General features: G+C 51.3%; 1 pseudogene; it reads right to left on the reverse strand.

The window, feature by feature from the left end:
* The window catches only part of LOC142256769 (cell adhesion molecule CEACAM5-like), a 133380-nt pseudogene that overhangs the window by 70258 nt on the left and 40391 nt on the right, over positions 1-22731 (reverse strand).

Consider the following 22731-nt stretch of genomic DNA (forward strand, 5'->3'; position numbering starts at 1 on the left):
CACCACACAGAGAAAAAATACTTTAATAGAAATAAATACACAGACACATTAGAGACTCCATCTTTATTACCCCCTGTCAGCCCTCCACGATCCTGCTCTTCTGTCTTCTTTCTTTCTAGTGTAGTAGTAGTGACAATTGTAGTGAGGATGAGATTCACCAGCTCATCACTTGGGGCTGGGGAACCTCCATCCTCACTACAATCATCACTAGTGTAGTAGTAGTGACGATTGTAGTGAGGAAGGATGAGATTCACCAGCTCATCACTTGGGGCTGGGGAACCTCCATCCTCACTACAATCATCACTAGTGTAGTAGTAGTGACGATTGTAGTGAGGAAGGATGAGATTCACCAGCTCATCACTTGGGGCTGGGGAACCTCCATCCTCACTACAATCATCACTACAATCGGGAAGCAGCGTGCAGCCTTCACTCCGTGAGTGATCACTGCTGGCTGCTAGCGGTAACGCTGACAGACGCGTTACCATAGCAACGGTGCTCTCGGAGCCGCGGTGACGTCACCGCTAACTGCGTTGCTATGGCAACGGTGATCTCCGTTAATGACCGGCTGTGTCAGCCGGTCCCTAACGGAACGGGGAGTCGACCGTGTGCTAGAGCATGTCGCCGGTACACGGCGACACACATATGTGCACCGTGTACCGGAGAGATGCACTCGCAGGTCCTACATGACGTGTCATAGTCATGTGACCAGTCTGTAGCCAATGAGATAATAGCCACGTGACTGGTCACATGGCTATTTTGACGTCACGATAGGTCCTGCATCTCTGCTGGCAGTGCAGGTCACCGGGAGGATTCAGCGATCATCGGATGGAATAGCGGCAGGAGACAGAGTGCAGAAGGGATCGCGAGGACCGGTAAGTGTTATGGCAATGTTTATTAACTGTTTGTGTACATTTATAATGCATTTTTATGTGTTTGTGATTGCCTCCAATTATAGCCTATACGTTCGAGTTCGGTTCGTCGAACGTTCGACGAACCGAACTCGAACGGGACCCCCGTTCGGCGAACCGGCCTCGAGCCGAACCGGGACCGGTTCGCTCATCTCTAGTAATGACTATATAATCCCTACAAAAACGGAAACACATATTATATAGAGTCATTACACACATTTTTCAGTTGATCTTATATAATATTCTATTTTTTTTTAAATAATGAGCTGTAAGCCATAATCATCAATATTAACAGAAATAATCACATGAAATAAATCACTCTGTGTGTAATGACTCTATATAATATGTAGGGATAGATCCCTCTGTGTGTAATGACTCTATATAATATGTAGGGATAGATCCTCCATGTGTAATGACTATATAACACGTCAGGCCGGGTGGTGACCAGGTAGCATTGACCGAGAAGACTACTGCGATAGCGCCCTGTCAGCCACGTGTGTCAGACACGACAGGCCGAGCAGTCCTCCGATTAGCGTTTCTGGTCACTATGCGAATGGCCACATATGTAGAGGACACGTCAGGCCAAGAAATCACACCAGTAGCGTTGACTGGGAAGCCAGAGGCGCAGCAGGTGCGTTGTCCGTCTGCGTAGGGGGCACAATCGGACAGGAGGCGCAGCAGGTGCGTTGTCCATGTGCGTAGGGGGCACAATTGGACAGGAGGCGCAGCAAGTGTGTTGTCCGTGTGCTTAGGGGGCACAATCGGACAGGAGGCACAGCAGGTGCGTTGTCCGTGTGCTTAGGGGGCACAATCGGACAGGAGGCGCAGCAGGTGCGTTGTCCATGTGCGTAGGGGGCACAATCGGACAGGAGGCGCAGCAGCCGCAGCCCAGTTAACTCCACTGGGCTGCACAAGCAGAACTGGATGGCAGGAGGTGGAAGCCCGGCGCCTGACCCTAACGTGCTGAGCCACGGGTGTCTTGGCGTGACAAGCACCGGACGCCTAACCCTACCTACCGCTTCCAAACACAGGATTATGCCGCAATAAGGCTCTAACAGGGAGGTGTGCTCTGTCTGAGCAAATGTGAAGACTGCGCACCTCCATGTTGTCTCCAGCCCCTTTTATAACCTGGGTCTGCCCCAAACCCAGGGTGGAACCACCAAGGTCCAATTGCAGAGTGCCATGTCATCAGCGACGTCACCAGCAGCCTATCCGGAACTGCTACATCATTGATGACCTCCTGGCAGCCATGCCCCAAACACTTCACCAGTCATCGTCTGACGACCAATGGTGAGGTGCCAGATCATAGGGGCGGGCCTCTGCAAGCCAGTCCGGAGTTGCCACGTCATCAGGACACCTGACACCCTCTGCCCTATCAGGGCCTGCCACCTCACGGACATGCTCTGTGAGGTCCTTACCGGACCTAGCCTCTGATGCACTAAGTGCCTGAGCATGCTCAGTAGCCTGAGCCACAGGCTTAGAAAGCAGACTATCAGTTTGAGCATGCTCAGTAGGCACATCCCAGAACTTAGACACAGCACGAAGTCCAAGTACCTGTGCAAAGAGGTTGTTAGGATTAATTGTGGGAGCATGCTCAGTAGCCTGAATTGAGGACTTAGTCTCAGAAATGACACAATCAGGCTGAGCATGCTCACTAGGCAAAACACCGGGCTTAGACTCTGACTGGGGTAAATCGGCGCGCGCATGCGCACTAGCCGCCTCTGCACACTTAGACGTGGTGGAAGGACCAGCCAACTGGATGACCCGAGGCACGGCCAAGAATCACAGCCGGCGCCTGGGCGCAACTGGAACCACAGTAGGCTGCCTGCGGCTATGGTGGCGCCGGTTCGTAACTCACAGCGTGGCTGGCCAGTAAAGTCACTGCTTCACCACCGTGCGGAGCTGCCGCCACACCACCGTGCGGAACTGCCGCCCCACCACCATGCGGAGCTGCCACACCACCACCATGCGGAGCTGCCGCCCCACCACCGTGCGAAGCTGCCGCACCACCACCGTGCGAAGCTGCCACACCACCACCATGCGGAGCTGCCACACCACCACCATGCGGAGCTGCCGCCCCACCTACACCCCTCCTACTGTTCCCTCCCCAAAATCCTTTAGAATGTTAGCCCGCAAGGGCAGGGCGCTCTTCCCTCTGTACTAGTCTGTCTATTGTAACCTGTATATGTATTCTGTATGTAACCCCCTTCTCATGTACAGCACCATGGAATCATTGGTGCTCTACAAAGAAATACTACTACTACTAATAATAATAATAAAGGTCTAAAAGATGAAAAAATAATGACATGGCCCCTGTTACGAACCGGCGCCGCCATAGCCGCAAGCAGCCTGCTGCGGTTCCTGTTGCGCCCAGGCACCGGCTGCCGTTCTTGGCCGTGCCTCGGGTCATCCAGTTGGCTGTTCCTTCCACCATGTCTAAGTGTGGAGAGGCGGGTAGTGCGCATGCGTGCGCTGATTTACCCCAGCCAGAGTTTAAAGGGAACCTGTCATCAGAAATTTCGCCCAAAAGCTAAAAGATTCCCCCTCTGCAGCTCCTGGGCTGCATTCTAGGAAGCTCCCTGTAATTATTGTGCCCCATGTGAGACCAAAATAAAGCCTTTATAAAGTTCTACCTTTTTGTATGCAGCTTCTGTAAATCAGACACGGGGGCGGGCTCTCTGGCGTCCGTTATTCTGCCTCCTGGTCCTGTATGCCGCCCCCATCGCTCCTTTCCATATCTGATGCACCGCCCACTGCTCCAGCCATCCCCGCGCATGCCCAGTGCCAGTCTCACAGGACTGAGCAGTGTGAGCGCTGGTGACGTCTGTGCAGGCAAGTGATTATGGGCGGGACTGTGACTGATAACAGCAAGTACCCGGCCATAATCTCGTGAGCGCGCAAACCTCACCAGCATTCACACTGTGCTCAGTGTAGATGCTAGACTGTATGGGCTGCTTCCAGGGATGACGTCCTTTTGTCACGTGATAGGGGCGTGTTCGAAATACTATCACATGACAAAGGGACGTCATCCCTGGAAGCAGCCCATACAGTCTAGCATCTACACTGAGCTCAGTGTGACCGCTGGAGAGGTTTGCGCGCTCACGAGATTATGGCCGGGTACTTGCTGTTATCAGTCACAGTCCCGCCCATAATCACTTGCCTGCGCACACGTCTCCAGCGGTCACACTGCTCAGTCCTGTGAGACTGGCACTGGGCATGCGCGGGGATGGCTGGAGCAGTGGGCGGTGCATCAGATATGGAAAGGAGCGATGGGGGCGGCATACAGGACCAGGAGGCAGAATAACGGACGGCAGAGAGCCCGCCCCCGTGTCTGATTTACAGAAACTGCATACAAAAAGGTAGAACTTTATAAAGGCTTTATTTTGGTCTCACATGGGGCACAATAATAACAGGGACCTTCCTAGAATGCAGCCCAGGAGCTGCAGAGGGGGAATCTTTTAGCTTTTGGGCGAAATTTCTGATGACAGGTTCCCTTTAAGCCCGGTGTTTTGCCTAGTGAGAATGCTCAGCCTGATTGTGTTATGTCTGAGACTAAGTCCTCAGTTCAGGCTACTGAGCACGCTCCCACAATTAACCCCAACAGCCTCTTTGCACAGGTACTTGGACTTCGTGCTGTGTCTAAGTTCTGGGATGTGCCTACTGAGCATGCTCAAACTGATAGTCTGCTTTCTGAGCCTGTTGCTCAGGCTACTGGGCATGCTCAGGCACTTAGTGCACCAGAGGCTAGGTCTGGTAAGGACCTCACTGAGCATGTCCGTGAGGTGGCAGGTCCTGATAGGGCAGAGGGTGTCAGGTGTCCTGATGACGTGGCAACTCCGGACTGGCTCGCAGAGGCCCGCCCCTATGATCTGGCACCTCAGTATTGGTCGTCAGACGATGACTGGTGAAGTGTTTGGGGCGTGGCTGCCATGAGGTCATCAATGACGTGGTGGTTCCGGATAGGTCGCATGTGACGTCACTGATGACATGGCACTCTGCTATTGGACCTTGGTGGTTCCACCCTGGGTTTGGGGTGGACCCAGGTTATAAAAGGGGCTGGAGACAACATGGAGGTGCACAGTCTTCACTTTTGCTCAGTCAGAGCACACCTCCATGTTAGAGCCTCATTGCGGCATAAGCCTATGTTGGGAAGCGGTAGGTAGGGTTAGGCGAACGGTGCCTGTCACGCCAAGATTCGTGGCTCGGCACATCAGGGTCAGGCGCCGTGCTTCCCTCCTGCCGTTCCAGTCTTGCTATAGCAGCCCAGTGACGTTAACTGGGCTGCGGCTGCTGTGCTACCTGTCCGATTGTGCCTCCTACACACACGGACAACGCACCTGCTGCGCCACCTGTCCGATTGTGCCCCCTACGCACACGGACAACGCACCTGCTGCGCCACCTGTCCGGTTGTGTCCCCTACGCACACGGACAGCGTACCCCAGGACCCCTGTGGAGTTAACAGGTAGTGATGAGCGAGCATGCTTGTTACTACTCGGTACTCGCACGAGTATCACTGTACTCGGGCTACTCAGCGGGGACCGAGTAATCTCGCGATACTCGTGCTGTACTCGTGGTCTTCATCCCTGCATGTTGGCGCTCTTTTGAGAGCCAGCCCTCATGCAGGGATTGGCTGGCAGACCACTGCAATGCCACAGCCCTGTTAGTTGTGGAATTGCAGTGATTGGCTGGCCTGCACAGCGTGACCGAGCCTTTATACCGGCGGGCGCGCTGTGCTCTGCTCACAGCCATCCAGACAGTCAGTGCAGGGAGAGTGTCGCTGCTTCAGGGAAAGGTTTGCGGCCCTTTATAGCTATTTCCGTAGCAGGGCTGCAAACAGTGTGACCAAAAGTCCTTCTCAGGACTATTCTAGTTGTATACAGGCAGGCAGGGTATAGCCAGGTCGGAGTACAGTAGCAGAGTCCTTCTCAGGACTATTGTTGCTGTATACAGGCAGGGTATAGCCAGGTTGGAATACAGGCTAGTGACCAAAAGAGTCCTTGTCAGGACTATTGTAGCAGTATACAGGCAGGCAGGCAGGCAGGCAGGGTATATAGCCATTCCTAGTGGTGACCGTATACCAGCCTTCATCATATCTGGGGCTGGTGTACACAGTCTAAAACAGTCCAGATAGTGTCAGACTTCTCAGCAATTGTCGCTCCTAAAACCTGTTAGGTTCTTAGTGCGTCCGTGCTTGCATTTAAAAACCGCACGTGTGTGCCTGTCGGTGGCAGCGTACAGGTGCACTTGTGTGCGTTTTTACCAAACTATTATATAACGCACAAGTGTACAGTATAATACACGTCAGTCAGCAGTGGCTGATAGTGTCAGAGTTCTTAATTTTTGCTCCTAAAACCTGTGTTAGGTTCTTAGTGCGTCCGTGCTTGCATTTAAAAACCGCACGTGTGTGCCTGTCGGTGGCAGCGTACAGGTGCACGATTTGCACAAACTTTGATATAACGCCCAAGTCTAGTGAATACACGTCAGCACAGCATTGCAAAATGCGCAAGGGCGTTGGCAAGGAACAAGGAAGTGGACGTGATGGTGGTGCAGGCAGAGGCCGAGGTCGTGGGCAAGCTCTAATTTCGCCACAACAAAGGGCCACATCTAGTCGCTCGCACGTCCTGTCCCAAATTCTTGGGGACCGCAGCAGTACACCGCTCTTGAACCAAGACCAGTGTCAACAGGTTGTTAGTTGGATAGCGGATAATGCTTCCAGTCAGATTGGCACCACCACAAACACTCTGTCTTCCACACGGTCAAGTGTCAGTAGCCGTGATACTGCACCGCACATTTCAGAACCTGATCCTCCTTCCTACCACAAGGCTGAGTACACGTCCTCGGACATTAATGATCCCACACTTGGACACTCGGAAGAGCTGTTCACGTTTCCATTCGCACATTCTGGCCTCTCGCCAGCTCATGTTGAAGTGGGTCATGACGAGATCGTATGTACAGATGGCCAAATATTTGAGCAGCCACGTTCTCACGAAGTTGGCAACGTGTCTCAACAAGGGGTGGACGATGATGAGACACAATTGTCAGGAAGTCAGGAGGAGGAGCAGGGTGCGGAAGAGGAAGACGACGTGGTGGATGATCCAGTAACTGACCCAACCTGGCAGGAGGATATGCAGAGCGAGGACAGCAGTGCACAGGGGGAGGGAGGCGTATCATCACAACAGGCAGTAAGAAGCAGGGTGGTGGCTCCAGGCAAAAGTCAGGCAACCGTTCCCCGGAACAACAACACGACACAAGGTGCCTGTACAAATGTTAGGTCTTCCCGAGTCTGGAGTCTGGCAGTTTTTTAAGTTGGATCCAGATGATTCTAAAAAGGCCATTTGCAACACCTGCCGTGCCAGCATCAGCAGGGGTACCAAAACTAGCAGCCTGACCACCACCAGCATGATCAGGCACATGTCAGCCAAGCACCCGACTTTGTGGGAAGTACAACAGAGTCGAGGAGCAGTGCTTGCTGATGTCACTGCTACGTCTTCGCTGGTTGTGCATGCGAGCCAATCCCCTGTCCATGCTGCCCGCGAACAAGCCTCCTCCGGCCCTGTACGCAGAAATAACACCATCATCAAGCATGTCCTTGTCCCAGCTCAGCGTTCAGTTATCCATTCAGCAAACCTTTGAACGCAGGCGCAAATACACTGCCAACACCCCACATGCCACAGTTCTAAATGCTAACATTTCGCGACTGCTTGCGCTGGAAATGTTGCCTTTTAGGCTGGTGGAGACAGAAGCATTCCGCGACCTGATGGCGGCAGCTGTCCCACGTTACTCGGGTCCCCAGCCGCCACTATTTCTCCCGGTGTGCCGTCCCCGCGTTGCATAACCACGTGTCACAAAACATCACACGTGCCCTGAACAACGCTGTTTCACCCAAAGTCCACCTAACCACAGACACGTGGACAAGTGCTTGTGGGCAAGGCCGACTACATCTCGTTGACGGCACACTGGGTTAATATTGTGGAAGCTGGGACCCAGTCTGAGCGAGGGACGGAACACGTCCTTCCCACACCAAGGTTTGCAGGCCCTACCTCAGTCAGTGTTTCACCCACACTGTACAGCTCCGGAATGTCATGCTCTTCAGCCTCCTCCTCCTCCTGCGCATCCTCATCCACTGTACCCTCCACACCAGTCCCAAGCTGGAAGCACTGCAGCACTGCCTCGGCGAAGCGGCAACAGGCTGTGTTGAAGCTAATCTGCATACGTGACAAACCCCACAATGCAGAAGAGCTGTGGACAGCTCTGAAACAGCAGGCAGATCACTGGCTCACACCTCTGAACCTAAAGCCAGGAAAGGTCGTGTGTGACAATGGCCGGAACCTGGTGGCGGCTTTGAGGCGAGGCCAGCTGACACATGTTCCATGCGTGGCCCATGTGCTCAACCTCGTGGTTCAGCGGTTTCTAAAGTCATACCCAGAGCTGTCTGATCTGCTGGTAAAAGTTCGCCGCCTGTCTGCACATTTTCGAAAGTCACCTACTGCTTCAGCCGGCCTTGCCGGCTTTCAGCGCAGTTTGCATCTTCCGGCTCACAGACTGGTGTGTGATGTCCCCACGCGTTGGAATTCAACTCTGCACATGTTGGTCAGGATATGTGAGCAGAAGAGGGCAGTTGTTGAGTAACTGCATCACCTAAGCCGTCGGGAAATGGGTCAAACTCCACACATAACACCTGAGGAGTGGAGATGGATGTCCGACCTATGTACCATCCTCCAAAACTTTGAGGACTCCACCAAGATGGTGAGTGGTGATGACGCCATTATTAGCGTCACCATACCGCTACTCTGCCTTCTAAAACGGTCTCTGCTCAAAACCAAACATGATGCATTGCAGGCGGAGCGCGATGAGTTGCAGCAAGAAACAGTAGTGGGTGTGGGTGATAACACACAGCCCAGCCTCGTCTCATCACAACATGCAGTGGAGGACTATGACGAGGAGGAGGATGAAGACATGGAGCAAATCTCCGGCCAAATTGAGGATATGACATGCACACCAGTCATATCCTCGGTTCAGCGTGGCTGGCCAGAGGACAGGGTAGATGAGGAGGAGGAGGGAGGACAGCATGTTCAGTCAACGTGTTGGTCAGGCTACTGAAGTCCTGGCTGTTAAGAGTCTGGCGCACATGGCTGACTTTATGGTAAGCTGCCTGTCTCGTGACCCTCGCGTTAAGAAAATCTTGGCCGACAATCATTACTGGTTGGTAACACTGTTAGACCCACGCTACAAGGAGAACTTTATGTCTCTTATTCCCGAGGCGGAGAGGTCAACCAAAATGCAGCAGTTCCGGAAGGCCATAGTCACGGAAGTAGGCAAAGCATTCCCCTCACAAAACGCTAGCGGCATAGGTCAGGAATCAGTGGACAACCAAGGCGTACAGCTGAGAGAGGCACAAGTCCAATCCGCCAGAGGTAGGGGAACAGTCTTTAAGATGTGGGACAGTTTTCTCAGCCCCTCACGTACCACAGCCCCTGAGGTGCGGGGTAGTGCCACAAGAAATCCTAAGTTTGCCCAGATGCTCAAGGAGTACCTTGCAGATCGAACAACTGTACTCCGACATTCCTCTGTGCCTTACAATTATTGGGTATCCAAGGTGGACACGTGGCATGAATTGGCTCTCTACGCCTTGGAAGTCCTGGCCTGCCCTGCCGCTAGCGTTTTGTCAGAGCGTGTTTTTAGTGCCGCAGGTGGAATCATTACAGATAAACGCACCCGCCTGTCAACTGAAAATGCTGACAGGCTGACTCTGATCAAGATGAACAAGGGTTGGATTGGGCCAGACTTCACACCACCACCAGCAAATGAGAGCGGAATTTAAAGTTTGTAACGGGAATTTGCCATGTACCTCCAGTCACCCATGGGTACACACTTCTGGACTTTGGATAATCGCTGGACTGCTCCTCCTTCTCCTCATGCGCCACCATGATGACCGTTACAAGAGTTAGGCCTTTGTTTCAGGTATACCCCCAGTGGTAAATTTTTTCGCCCATTCTTTGCAGAATGGACATTACAACGACAGGAGACCCGCTCCTTTGCAATGGGAACAATGTTTTGAGGCCCTCATGCACGTCTCTATGCAGGGACAACGTGGAGCCTCCCAATTTTTGGCTGCCCTGCCAAAGGGCTATACTACAAAAGACCCACTTCCTTCCAATGGGCACTTCAGGTTTACAGGCCCTCATGCACGTCTCTATCCAGGGACAACGTGGAGCCTCCCAATTTTTGGCTGCCCTGCCTAAGGGCTATACTACAATAGACCCACTTCCTTCCAATGGGCACTTCAGGTTAACAGGCCCTCATGCACGTCTCTATCCAGGGACAACGTGGAGCCTCCCAATTTTTGGCTGCCCTGCCAAAGGGCTATACTACAAAAGACCCACTTCCTTCCAATGGGCACTTCAGGTTAACAGGCCCTCATGCACGTCTCTATCCAGGGACAACGTGGAGCCTCCCAATTTTTGGCTGCCCTGCCAAAGGGCTATACTACAATAGACCCACTTCCTTCCAATGGGCACTTCAGGTTTACAGGCCCTCATGCACGTCTCTATCCAGGGACAACGTGGAGCCTCCCAATTTTTGGCTGCCCTGCCAAAGGGCTATACTACAAAAGACCCACTTCCTTCCAATGGGCACTTCAGGTTTACAGGCCCTCATGCACGTCTCTATCCAGGGACAACGTGGAGCCTCCCAATTTTTGGCTGCCCTGCCAAAGGGCTATACTACAAAAGACCCACTTCCTTCCAATGGGCACTTCAGGTTAACAGGCCCTCATGCACGTCTCTATCCAGGGACAACGTGGAGCCTCCCAATTTTTGGCTGCCCTGCCAAAGGGCTATACTACAATAGACCCACTTCCTTCCAATGGGCACTTCAGGTTTACAGGCCCTCATGCACGTCTCTATCCAGGGACAACGTGGAGCCTCCCAATTTTTGGCTGCCCTGCCAAAGGGCTATACTACAAAAGACCCACTTCCTTCCAATGGGCACTTCAGGTTAACAGGCCCTCATGCACGTCTCTATGCAGGGACAACGTGGAGCCTCCCAATTTTTGGCTGCCCTGCCAAAGGGCTATACTACAAAAGACCCACTTCCTTCCAATGGGCACTTCAGGTTAACAGGCCCTCATGCACGTCTGTATGCAGGGTCATTGGTGAACCTCAAAATTTTGGACTGCCCTGGCAAAGGAAAATACTACAAAGACTCAGTTCCTCAAAATGGGCACATTAGACTCAGAGGCCTTTATGTACGTCTCTTCTCAGGGACATCGGAGTGCCACACAATGTTTTACGTAAAATCTTTCATGTATTGATCTCAAAAAGTAACATACATTAGCTCTATCTCACTATTGGGTATGTGCCCTTAACATTTCCGCCATGAAAATTCATTTTGGTGTCATTTGGAAGGTTTTCTGGTGAGTCCGTAAAAATGGCGTAAAACGCGGACAAAATTGTTCACAGCTGTGACTTTTGAGTGATAAATGCTTCAAGGGGTCTTCCCCATGCTGTTGCCATGTCATTTGAGCACTCTTCGGAGACTTTTGTGCCATTTTTAGGGTTTCTACATGCTGCCGGTGGTCATTTCACAAAAATACTCGGGTCTCCCATAGGATAACATTGGGCTCGTTGCTCGGGCCGAGTACACGAGTATCTTGGGAGGCTCGGCCCGAGCTTCGAGCACCCGAGCTTTTTAGTACTCGCTCATCACTATTAACAGGGTGTTCCTTATCCTCCTCGGCTTCCCGGTCAACGCTACTCGTGTACCCATCTGGCCTGACGTGTCCTACACACACGTGGCCAGGAGTCGAGAGGTGGCCAGAAACGCTGATCGGTGGACCGCTCGGCCTGACGTGTCCTATACACGTGGCCGACAGGGCGCTTTCGTGGCGGTCTTCCGGTCAACGCTACCTGGTTACCACCCGGCCTGACGTGTTTCCTGCACACGTGGTTGGTGTAGCGCTAGGTGCACCAAAACGCTAATCGGGTTGTCGTCCGGTCTGACGTGTCCCAACACACGTGACCGGTTCCCAGAGTTCCTGGGTTATCTCAGAGCCATCCAGCTCTATAGTCTCCGCCTAACCCTCAGGTGCCAGCAGCTCCTTTGTCATCTGGAGCACGGTGGGCCCCGACTGGCGATTAGGATATATACCCCCTGGTCCTAATCTGCCGGTCCCCCCGTAACAGCCCCCTTGTTTATCTGATCTGAACCCCATAGAGAACCTGTGGTCCCTCATAAAATGTAAGATCTACAGGGAGGGAAAACAGTACACCTCTCGGAACAGTGTCTGGAGGCTGTGGTGGCTGCTGCACGTAATGTGGATTGTAACCAGATCAAGCAATGATAGAATCTATGGATGGTCGGCTGCTGAGTGTCATCAGAAAGAAAGGTGCCTATATTGGTCATTCATTTTTTGGGGTTTTGTTTTTGCATGTCAGAAATGTTTATTTCTAAATTTTGTGCAGTTATATTGGTTTACCTGGTGAAAATAAACAAGTGAGATGGGAATATATTTGGTTTTTATTAAGTTGCCTAATAATTCTGCGCAGTAATAGTTACCTGCACAAACAGATATCCTCCTAAGAAAGCCAAATCTAAAAAACCCCACTCCAACTGCCAAAAATATTAAGATTTGATATTTATGAGTCTTTTGGGTTGATTGAGAACATAGTTGTTGATCAATAATAAAAAAAATCCACTGAAATACAACTTGCCTAATAAGTCTGCACCCAGTGTATAAGTATGGTGCATTGAATTAGGCCACAATTGGGCCGGAAGTGACCGGAAGGTAACTGGATACATAGACTCTGTAAACAATGTTTGTGTTTTTCTTCACTTTCACCCCTATACCATACCTACCAACATTTAAAGATGAGAAAGAGGGGCAAAGTATGCGGCGCGCTATGCGCGCCGCGGCAATTTTAAGCCACGCCCCCTAACCACACCCATTTTGCAATCTGTCACACCACATCCAATCCTTTTCAGCACTGCTGATCACATTGTTTAAGGCTGCGTGCCCACGATCAGTATTTGCAGCATTTTGGATGTAGCGTGTTTTTACTGTGTCTAAAACGCTGCATTGTACAGTACAAGCACAGTGGAGGGTTTCTAGAAATCCCGTGCCCACTGTGCTTGTTTTTTCTGCAGCAAACACTGACCTGCGGAGCGTCTGTCCAGACTGCAGCATATCAATTGTTTGCTGCAGTTGCATGCGTCCTCCGTAGGGAGAACACAGCAGGAGACCGCAGTGCACTGAACCCTGATCGTGGGCAGAGGCAGCTGCGTTCTCCTGCGGAGGAGACGTGCAGCCCCGCAGGTCAGGACCCGCTGCCTCCAGGACACAGCGAGTCCTGATTGTGGGCACAGGCAGCTGTGGTCTCCTGCGGAGGAGACGTGCAGCCCCGCAGGTCAGGACCCGCTGCCTCCAGGACACAGTGAGTCCTGATCGTGGGCACAGGCATAAGGACATATACGGTACATATTTGAAGACAAATTCCATAAAATACATATAAACAGACAAATCTATACACAGTCATCTACACTGACATACATGGATATATACATCATACATATACACACATTGGAGGTAATAATATGGGGAAGCCGGCAGCAGCCGCACTCACCTACCCCGCTTGTCTCTGTCCAGCTCCTCCTCGCATGTGATCACTTGGCATCACTGTAACAGACCTAGCCATGCACAGTGTATGTATCACAAGGGAGGATGGGGGTTTATATACTAATATATAAAACCCCCATCCTCTCTTGTGATACATACATAGCATATATATATATATATATATATATATACACTGTATATCTATACAGTATATACAGCACAGGAGGGGCTGGGGGCTACAGTATATACAGCACAGGAGGGGCTGGGGGGCTACATTATATACAGCACAGGAGGGGCTGGGGGCTACAGTATATACAGCACAGGAGGGGCTGGGGGCTACAGTATATTCAGCACAGGAGGGGCTGGGGGCATAGACAGTATGCGCATGCCCAGTGCCACTCCCGCGGGACTGAGCACTGTTCAAAGTGTGAACGCTTTTGAGGTGATTGCGCAGGCGCGAGATTATGGGCGGCACAGTGATTGTCATCAGCAGCGTCATCCAAGTACCCGCCCATAATCTCGTGCCCGCGCTTCTCACTCTGCCTCCACCGTTATGCGCAAGCACTGGCCATATGAACCATGTTACCTATTACCGTGGGCACGAGATTATGGGCGGCACTGTGATTGTCATCAGCAAAGTCATCCAAGTACCTGCCCATAATCTCGTGCAAGCGGTAATAGGTAACATGGTTCATATGGCCAGCGCTTGCGCATAACAGTGGAGTCAGAGGGAAAAGTGCGGGCACGAGATTATGGGCGGGTACTTGGATAACGCTGCTGATGAGAATCACAGCGCCGCCCATAATCTCGCGCCTGCGCAATCACCTCAAAAGCGTTCACACTTTGCACAGTGCTCAGTCCTGCGAGAGTGCCACTGCGCATGCGCAAAACTTCGGGAGGACAGTTACATGAGGAAGGCGTCCTCATGTATGAAATGAGCAATGGGGGACTGCGTAAAGTGGCAGGAGGGGGGAATAACGGACGCCAGACAGCCCGCCCCCGTGACCATAAAAAAACATTTGCATACAAAAAGGTAAGACTTCATAAAGTATTTTTTAGGTCTCAAAGGGGGCACAATAACAACAGGAACCTTTCCAGAATGCAGCCCAGGAGCTGCAGAAGGGGAATCTTTTATTTTTTTTGCTAAATTTCTGCTGACAGGTTCCCTTTAACTGGTAGGGGAGCAAGGATAAAGCAGAGCTGAAGCTGTTGGACAGCTAGGACCCAGCAGCTCCACAGGCAGGAGACCACTGATCGGTAAGCTAATAGAAGTCTGCAGATGCCACTCTGCATAGGTTATTGCTATTGTCAGTGCTATCTGCAGGAGAGAAGTGTTGGTTGCACATTCTCAGCTTCCTGATTCCCCGTGTGTCTGCAGCAGTGAGAAGCCGCACACGGGGAGTCAGAGAGAACAGCTGCAGAGAAGCGCAGGCTCCGGAGCTGGGGATGTCCGCTCTTGGGGGAGGGGGGGTCGGCTCTGGTGCAGGGGATCCGCTCCAGGGCTGGGGATGTCCGCTCTGGGGGAGGGGGGGTCGGCTCTGGTGCAGGGGATCCGCTCCAGGGCTGGGGATGTCCGCTCTGGGGGAGGGGGGGTCGGCTCTGGTGCAGGGGATCCGCTCCAGGGCTGGGGATGTCCGCTCTGGGGGAGGGGGGGTCGGCTCTGGTGCAGGGGATCCGCTCCAGGGCTGGGGATGTCCCGCTCTGGGGGAGGGGGGGTCGGCTCTGGTGCAGGGGATCCGCTCCAGGGCTGGGGATGTCCGCTCTGGGGGAGGGGGGGTCGGCTCTGGTGCAGGGGATCCGCTCCGGGGCTGGGGATGTCCGCTCTGGGGGAGGGGGGGTCGGCTCTGGTGCAGGGGATCCGCTCCGGGGCTGGGGATGTCCGCTCTGGGGGAGGGGGGGTCGGCTCTGGTGCAGGAGATCCGCTCCGGGGCTGGGGATGTCCGCTCTGGGGGAGGGGGGGTCGGCTCTGGTGCAGGGGATCTGCTCCAGGGCTGGGGATGTCCGCTCTGGGAGAGGGGGGGTCGGCTCTGGTGCAGGGGATCCGCTCCGGGGCTGGGGATGTCCGCTCTGGGGGAGGGGGGGTCGGCTCTGGTGCAGGGGATCCGCTCCAGGGCTGGGGATGTCCGCTCTGGGGGAGGGGGGTCGGCTCTGGTGCAGGGGATCCGCTCCGGGGCTGGGGATGTCCGCTCTGGGGGAGGGGGGGTCGGCTCTGGTGCAGGGGATCCGCTCCGGGGCTGGGGATGTCCGCTAATGGGAGGGGGGTCGGCTCTGGTGCAGGGGATCCGCTCCGGGGCTGGGGATGTCCGCTCTGGGGGAGGGGGGGTTGGCTCTGGTGCAGGGTATCATCTCCTCCGGGGCTGGGGCTGTCCGCTCTGGGGGAGGGGGGGTCGGCTCTGGTGCAGGGGATCATCTGCTCCGGGGCTGGGGATGTCCGCTCTGCTGCAGGGGGTGATTCATACCTCAGCAACAGTCACAGGAGTTTCAAGGTGCGCGCTCGACTCTGTAATTAATCGAAGGGAGAAACAGCGAGGCGGGGCTACAGTGGGTGGGTGGAGCCACGGGATACTCAGGCCCACGGGCGGGACTCGGGATCAAAGGCTCAAAAGCGTGAGAGTCCCGCTGTATCCGGGACGGTTGGGAGGTATGCCTATACTACTTCACTTTCTACTGCTGATCCCTACACCCAGTAATGAACTATTCATCTCTCCTTCTATCCTCCCCACCCATCTCACCTTCCCCTCAGATATTTTCCTCCACATTTCACCCAGTGTCCCCAGACAAACACAACCATCTCATGGCCTCTCCTGCTCCCACCTACTAACACTCTCTCTGCGTCTCATAGCTGCTGGAGATATCTCTCCTAATCCAGGCCCTCCTCACCACATCCCTATTGTCACTTCAAACCCTCATCCGCAACCTATCACAAATTTTCGCAACCTCATACCCGTCCCCCGCTCCGCCAGTCCCACTAACAGGAGCTCTATGGAACGCTCGCTCTGTCTGCAACAAACCTTCCTACATTCATGATTTTTTCATCACTAATAAACTTTCCTTCCTCGCCATCACAGAAACCTGGCTCACCCCCTCTGACACTGCCTCTCCTGGCTCACCCCCTCTGACACTGCCTCTCCTGCTGCACTTTCTTATGGCGGTCTCCAACTCTCTCACACCCCGCCCCAGTAACAAGCATGGTGGAGGAGTTGGTTTGCTCCTGTCCGACCAATGCTCCTTTACACCAATTCCACTACCACCCTCTGTTACTCTCCCGTCTTGTGAGGTGCACTCCGTTCGCATCTACGCCCCCTCCAACCTTCAACTGGCTGTGATTTACCGCCCTCCAGGGCCAGCCACTGCCTTTTTTAACCATCTCATCACCTGGCTACTACATTTCCTTTCCACCGACATCCCCACCATCATCATGGGTGACTTTAACATCCCCATTGACACTTCCCACTCATCTGTCTCCAAACTTCTAACACTCACTTCCTCCTTCGGCCTCACCCAATGGTCATCTGCAGCTACTCACAAAGATGGCCACACGCTGGACCTCATCTTTACTCGCCTCTGTTCCCTATCTAACCTCTCTAACTCGCCTCTCCCCCTGTCTGACCACAACCTACTCACATTCTCTTCCCTCTCTTCTCCAAGTACGCAACCCCCCCTCCACAAACTTTCACACCCTCGCAGAAATATCAAACACATTGATTTACACGCCCTTTCTCAGTCCCTTCTCTCTCTCACAGACATTGCATTTCCACATGATGCAGATGCTGCTGCCACTTTATACAACACTACAATCTCTGCAGCTCTCGAATCAGCTGCCCCCCCTCACACACACCAAAACCCGCACAATCAACAGGCAACCCTGGCACACGAGGCAGACTAAAGAATTGAGACGGGCTTCCAGAATCGCTGAGCGCAGATGGAAGAGGTCTCATTCCACTGAACACTTTGTCACATACAAACAGGCTCTCACCACCTTGAAGTCCACACTCACTACTGCAAAACAAACCTACTTCTCATCTCTCATATCCTCTCTATCCCACAACCCTAAACAGCTATTCAACACTTTCAATTCTCTCCTCCGTCCTCCAGCACCACCTCCCTCTCCTCTCATGTCAGCTGAAGACAACATCAGAGCAAGCTTTGGCCCACAATCACCACAGCCCCTCATCATAGCTACTCAGCCCTCTTCCTCCAAATCCAGCTTCTCCACCATGACAGAAGACAATCTTTTCACTCTACTCTCAAGATCACATCTAACCACCTGTGCACTTGACCCGCTCCCATCGCACCTCATCCCCAACATTACCACAGCCCTCATCCCAGCCCTAGCCCATCTCTTCAACCTATCACTAACAACTGGTGTATTCCCTTCATGATTTAAACATGCCTCCATTACACTCATCCTCAAAAAGCCTTCCCTTGACCCATCCTCTGTGTCAAACTATCGCCCCATATCACTTCTCCCCTATGCCTCAAAACTACTGGAACAGCATGTCCATCTTGAATTGTCCTCATACCTCTCCTCCTGCTCCCTCTTTGACCAGCTACAATCTGGCTTTCGACTGCATCACTCTACTGAAACTGCCCTAACCAAAGTAACCAATGACCTACTAACCATCAAAGCCAAGCAACACTACTCTGTCCTCCTCCTCCTGGTCCTGTCCTCTGCCTTCGACACAGTAGACCACTCCCTCCTACTACATATTCTCTCATGTCTGGGCATCCCAGACTTGGCCCTATCTTGGATCTCCTCATACCTAACCGACCGAACTTTCAGCGTCTCCCACTCTCACACCACTTCCTCATCTCACCCCCTATCTGTCTGGTTCCCCCAAGGTTCAGTTCTTGGACCCCTGCTGTTCTCCATCTACACCTTCGGCCTGGGACAGCTCATAGAGTCCCACGGCTTTCAGTATCATCTCTATGCCGATGACACACAGATCTACCTCTCTAGACCTGACATTTCTTCTCTACTAACAAAAATTTCACAATGTCTGTCTGCTATTTCATCCTTCTTTGCTGTACGATTCCTAAAGCTTAACATGGACAAAACAGAATTCATTGTCTTTCCTCCTCCTCACTCAACTCTTCCAACAAGCCTTTCCATCAAACTTGATGGTTGCTCACTCCTCAGTCTCACAAGCTCGTTGCCTTGGAGTAACCCTCAACTCTGCTCTATCCTTTAAGCCACACATCCAAGCCCTCTTCACCTCATGCAGACTACAACTCAAAAATATCTCCCGGATCCGTGCTTTCCTTAACCAAGAATCAGCAAAAACATTAGTGCATGCCCTCATTATCTCCCGCCTCGACTACTGCAACCTCCTGCTCTCTAGCCTCCCTTCCAACACTCTTGCACCCCTACAATCTATCCTAAACTCTGCGGCCCACTTATTCCACCTCTCCCCTCTCTATTCCCCAGCCTCGCCTCTGCCAATCCCTTCACTTGCTTCCCATTGCCCAACGACTCCAGTTCAAAACATTAACCATGACCTACAAAGCCATCCACAACCTGTCTCCTCCTTACATCTGTGACCTAGTCTCCCGGTACTTACCTGCACGCAACCTCAGATCCTCACAAGATCTCCTTCTCTACTCATCTCTTATCTCCTCTTCCCACAATTGCGTACAAGATTTCTCCCGTGCCTCCCCCATACTCTGGAATGCTCTACCTCAGCATATCAGACTCTCCCCTACCATAGAAAGCTTCAAGAGGAACCTGAAGACCCATCTCTTTCAACAAGCCTACAACCTACAATAGCCCTCAGTGGGTAGCCTTCAGTACACCACTGAACAACCAGCTCTCCCCTCAACTATTGTACCATCACCCATTCCCTGTAGACTGTGAGCCCTCGTGGGCATGGTCCTCTCTCCTCCTATACCTGTCTGTTTTGTACTGTTAATGAGTGTTGTACGTATACCCTCTTTCACTTGTAAAGCTCCATGGAATAAATGGCGCTATAATAATAAATAATAATAATATAATATATAGGAATAGATCTCTCTGTGTGTAATGACTCTATATAATATATAGGAATAGATCTCTCTGTGTGTAAGGACTCTATATAATATATAGGAATGGATCCCTCTGTGTGTAATGACTCTATATAATATATAGGAACAGATCTCTCTGTGTGTAATGACTCTATATAATATATAGGAATAGATCCCTCTGTGTGTAATGGCTCTATATAATATATAGGAATAGATCCCTCTGTGTGTAATGACTCTATATAATATATAGGAATAGATCCCTCTGTGTGTAATGACTCTATATAATATATAGGAATAGATCCCTCTGTGTGTAATGACTCTATATAATATATAGGAACAGATCTCTCTGTGTGTAATGACTCTATATAATATATAGGAATAGATCTCTCTGTGTGTAAGGACTCTATATAATATATAGGAATAGATCCCTCTGTGTGTAATGACTCTATATAATGTATGTTTCCCTGTTTGTATTGAATTTCTGAAATAAATTAACTTTTTGATTATATTCTAATTTATTGAGAAGCACCTCTATGTGAGGTTTATATAACAGAGCATAAGAGACCAGAACACTGGACAATGACGGATCCCTGGCGACGTACCTTCTTAAAATATCATATTAGGAAATTCTGAGTTAATAGAGGGTGTTCCCCTTCAAGACCTCCATCTAATAGCCCATATGTAGAACAGCTCTAAAGACCATCTCCAACTGTGGAGTCGACAGGTCTGTGTGATAAACAATCAACCCTAAATTTTCAATACCGACTGTGTAATACTTTATTTGTCCTGTGGAGGTACTGCAGGAAAACGGAACAGTTGATGCTGAAATCTCCCACAAATTGAAATTTGATAGTCATGATCTTCTTATCATCAGGGAGCGACGCGCCCCAGGACTATGGGGTACTCGGTCCTGGGCCGTACATGTACGGGGATGCTGTGTCATGGATGTGTAAGGGCCGATGCCCGGTTCCATGACCCTGGGGGTCGCTTTAAAAAGGGATATATACAGGAGATATTAGAGAGTTTATGTCGTGACACCACTTGCGGGTTGCGGTTATGGTGATGGAACCGCCGCTGCACAGTTTCTCACCGCTGGGGCTGATGTTAATGGCAGCCTGGATGTTGGGCCCTCCGCAAGTAGGACCAGGGCCCCAGGGAGGTAGATGATGAAGTTCAGCGCGAAAGAAGGGAGACCACACAATGGGGATGCAATGCAATTGGTGTTAACTCACAGTGGTGGTAATGCTGGTTCACTGAGGATGGCTGGTTTCAACCCCTGGTCCTTTTCGTTCTAGTGCCGGTGTGTAACCTGTTGGCTTCTTTCCCCTGCACCTCTCACTGATTGGTGGAACCCCGTGGTTTGGAGAGTCTGGGGGTCCCCTTTTGTTTGCTGTTTAGTCTCTGGTCAGTACGGTGGGCAGTGTGAACCCTGTAGGGTCGGTGGTCTGTCCCAGTCCTTGGTTCTCTCGTTACTGCTGGTGCCCCCGGATTCTTGGGTCAGTGAGGTCTTTGATGGTCCCCTCACTGTGCAGGTATTTGTCAGGTAGCCTGAAGTGTTTGCCTGACCTAGGACCCTATGCTCCGTCGGTGCTATGGTTACAGGGGTACCTCGTCGTACCCTCCCTGGCAACCACTCTCCTTCACCAGCTAGGTCCCTGCTACACGACACCATCTGAAGACACGTCCGTCTCCTCCAACTGTCACTACAGACTGAACTACTGTCTCACTCCTCCCCCCCGGTTGTCGTCTAGTGGATCGGATCGACTCCACTCCTGGGTGGCCATCCATTGGGTCCCAAACTAGTCAGTCACCCATGATTGGGAGAGGGAAACTGGGAATGTTTTATGTGTTTTGATGTTACCGACACTGGTCTTCCAGGTCCCTGGTGGTAGGCCCTGCATCTTTGAGAGGATGCAGCACATTGTAGTGACCTGAAGGGTTCAGGGGCGCTACAGGAGTCATGATAAATTCTGGATAGCAGTTATGTATATCCATCCATGTTAGTCTGTCTATGGTATTTAGACTGAAAATGATTGACTTACCACTTTGGGACACTTTAACTTTAAAAAGGAAGGTTGAGCTTCCCATAAAGTTTTCAGCTACACATTTATATTCTCCAGATTCGGCCTCGGTCAACTTATCGATGTTAAGAGTGGATGCGTATGGAGTGGAGTCCACCCTAAATTTACCACCAGTCTGAATAGGAGTAGAATTGTTGCCCTGATACCAGGAGAACGAAGCCGGAAGGACCTGAGTGGACATGGTGGTGGCCCGAGACCGGACTCCAGCTTGTAGATCCACAATTAGGTTGACTGCACTTCCGAGGAGAGCTGGAGTAACTGTATTATTTTTATGGTCAGGAGATGTTGGAGGCTCTGATGGAAGAAGGGAAAGAAAATATCAAGTAATTAGTCCTTGCGCAGGACTTTCTTATCATTACGAATGAATGACTGCAAACATAACAACTCTCCTTCTAACCAAGGTTAGAACTCTATTAGCGAAGGTCTAAACAGTTTATTTCTAGATGTATCCACAGGCAACGTGTACATAATCCTAAGCAACATTCAATCTTAGAAGTGAGCACTGGCAATGGTGCACCAAAACCCAAACCGGTACTGTGCTGCTAGTATGATTTGAATAGTGGCATTATCACTATATCACTGTATAGCATGTTTAAAATGCATTTATGAGGCGACATACTCCCTCTAAGGCACTATAGGGGCCTGGATTAGGCTTACAATGATCAGTATTAATTAATTAATTAATTCCTAATTCATTAAGGACCTTGTAGCCAGATTTCTGCAGATGAAAGATGAAAGCAGTAACCACAGTGTATGACGTTATACGTGGGTATACGAGAAGTTCGAGATTTGTACAGAGAAAACGGACAAATAAGGTAGTCACTGGGAAAGGATATACAGTTAGGTCCAGAAATCTTTGGACAGTGACACAATTTTCGCGAGTTGGGCTCTGCATGCCACCACATTGGATTTGAAATGAAATCTCTACAACAGAATTCAAGTGCAGATTGTAACGTTTAATTTGAAGGTTTGAACAAAAATATCTGATAGAAATTGTAGGAATTGTCACATTTCTTTACAAACACTCCACATTTTAGGAGGTCAAAAGTAATTGGACAAATAAACCAAACCCAAACAAAATATTTTTAGTTTCAATATTTTGTTGCGAATCCTTTAGAGGCAATCACTG

The sequence above is a fragment of the Anomaloglossus baeobatrachus genome, chromosome 11, assembly GCF_048569485.1.
Source record: "Anomaloglossus baeobatrachus isolate aAnoBae1 chromosome 11, aAnoBae1.hap1, whole genome shotgun sequence".
In the NCBI taxonomy this organism is placed as follows: Eukaryota; Metazoa; Chordata; class Amphibia; order Anura; family Aromobatidae; genus Anomaloglossus; species Anomaloglossus baeobatrachus.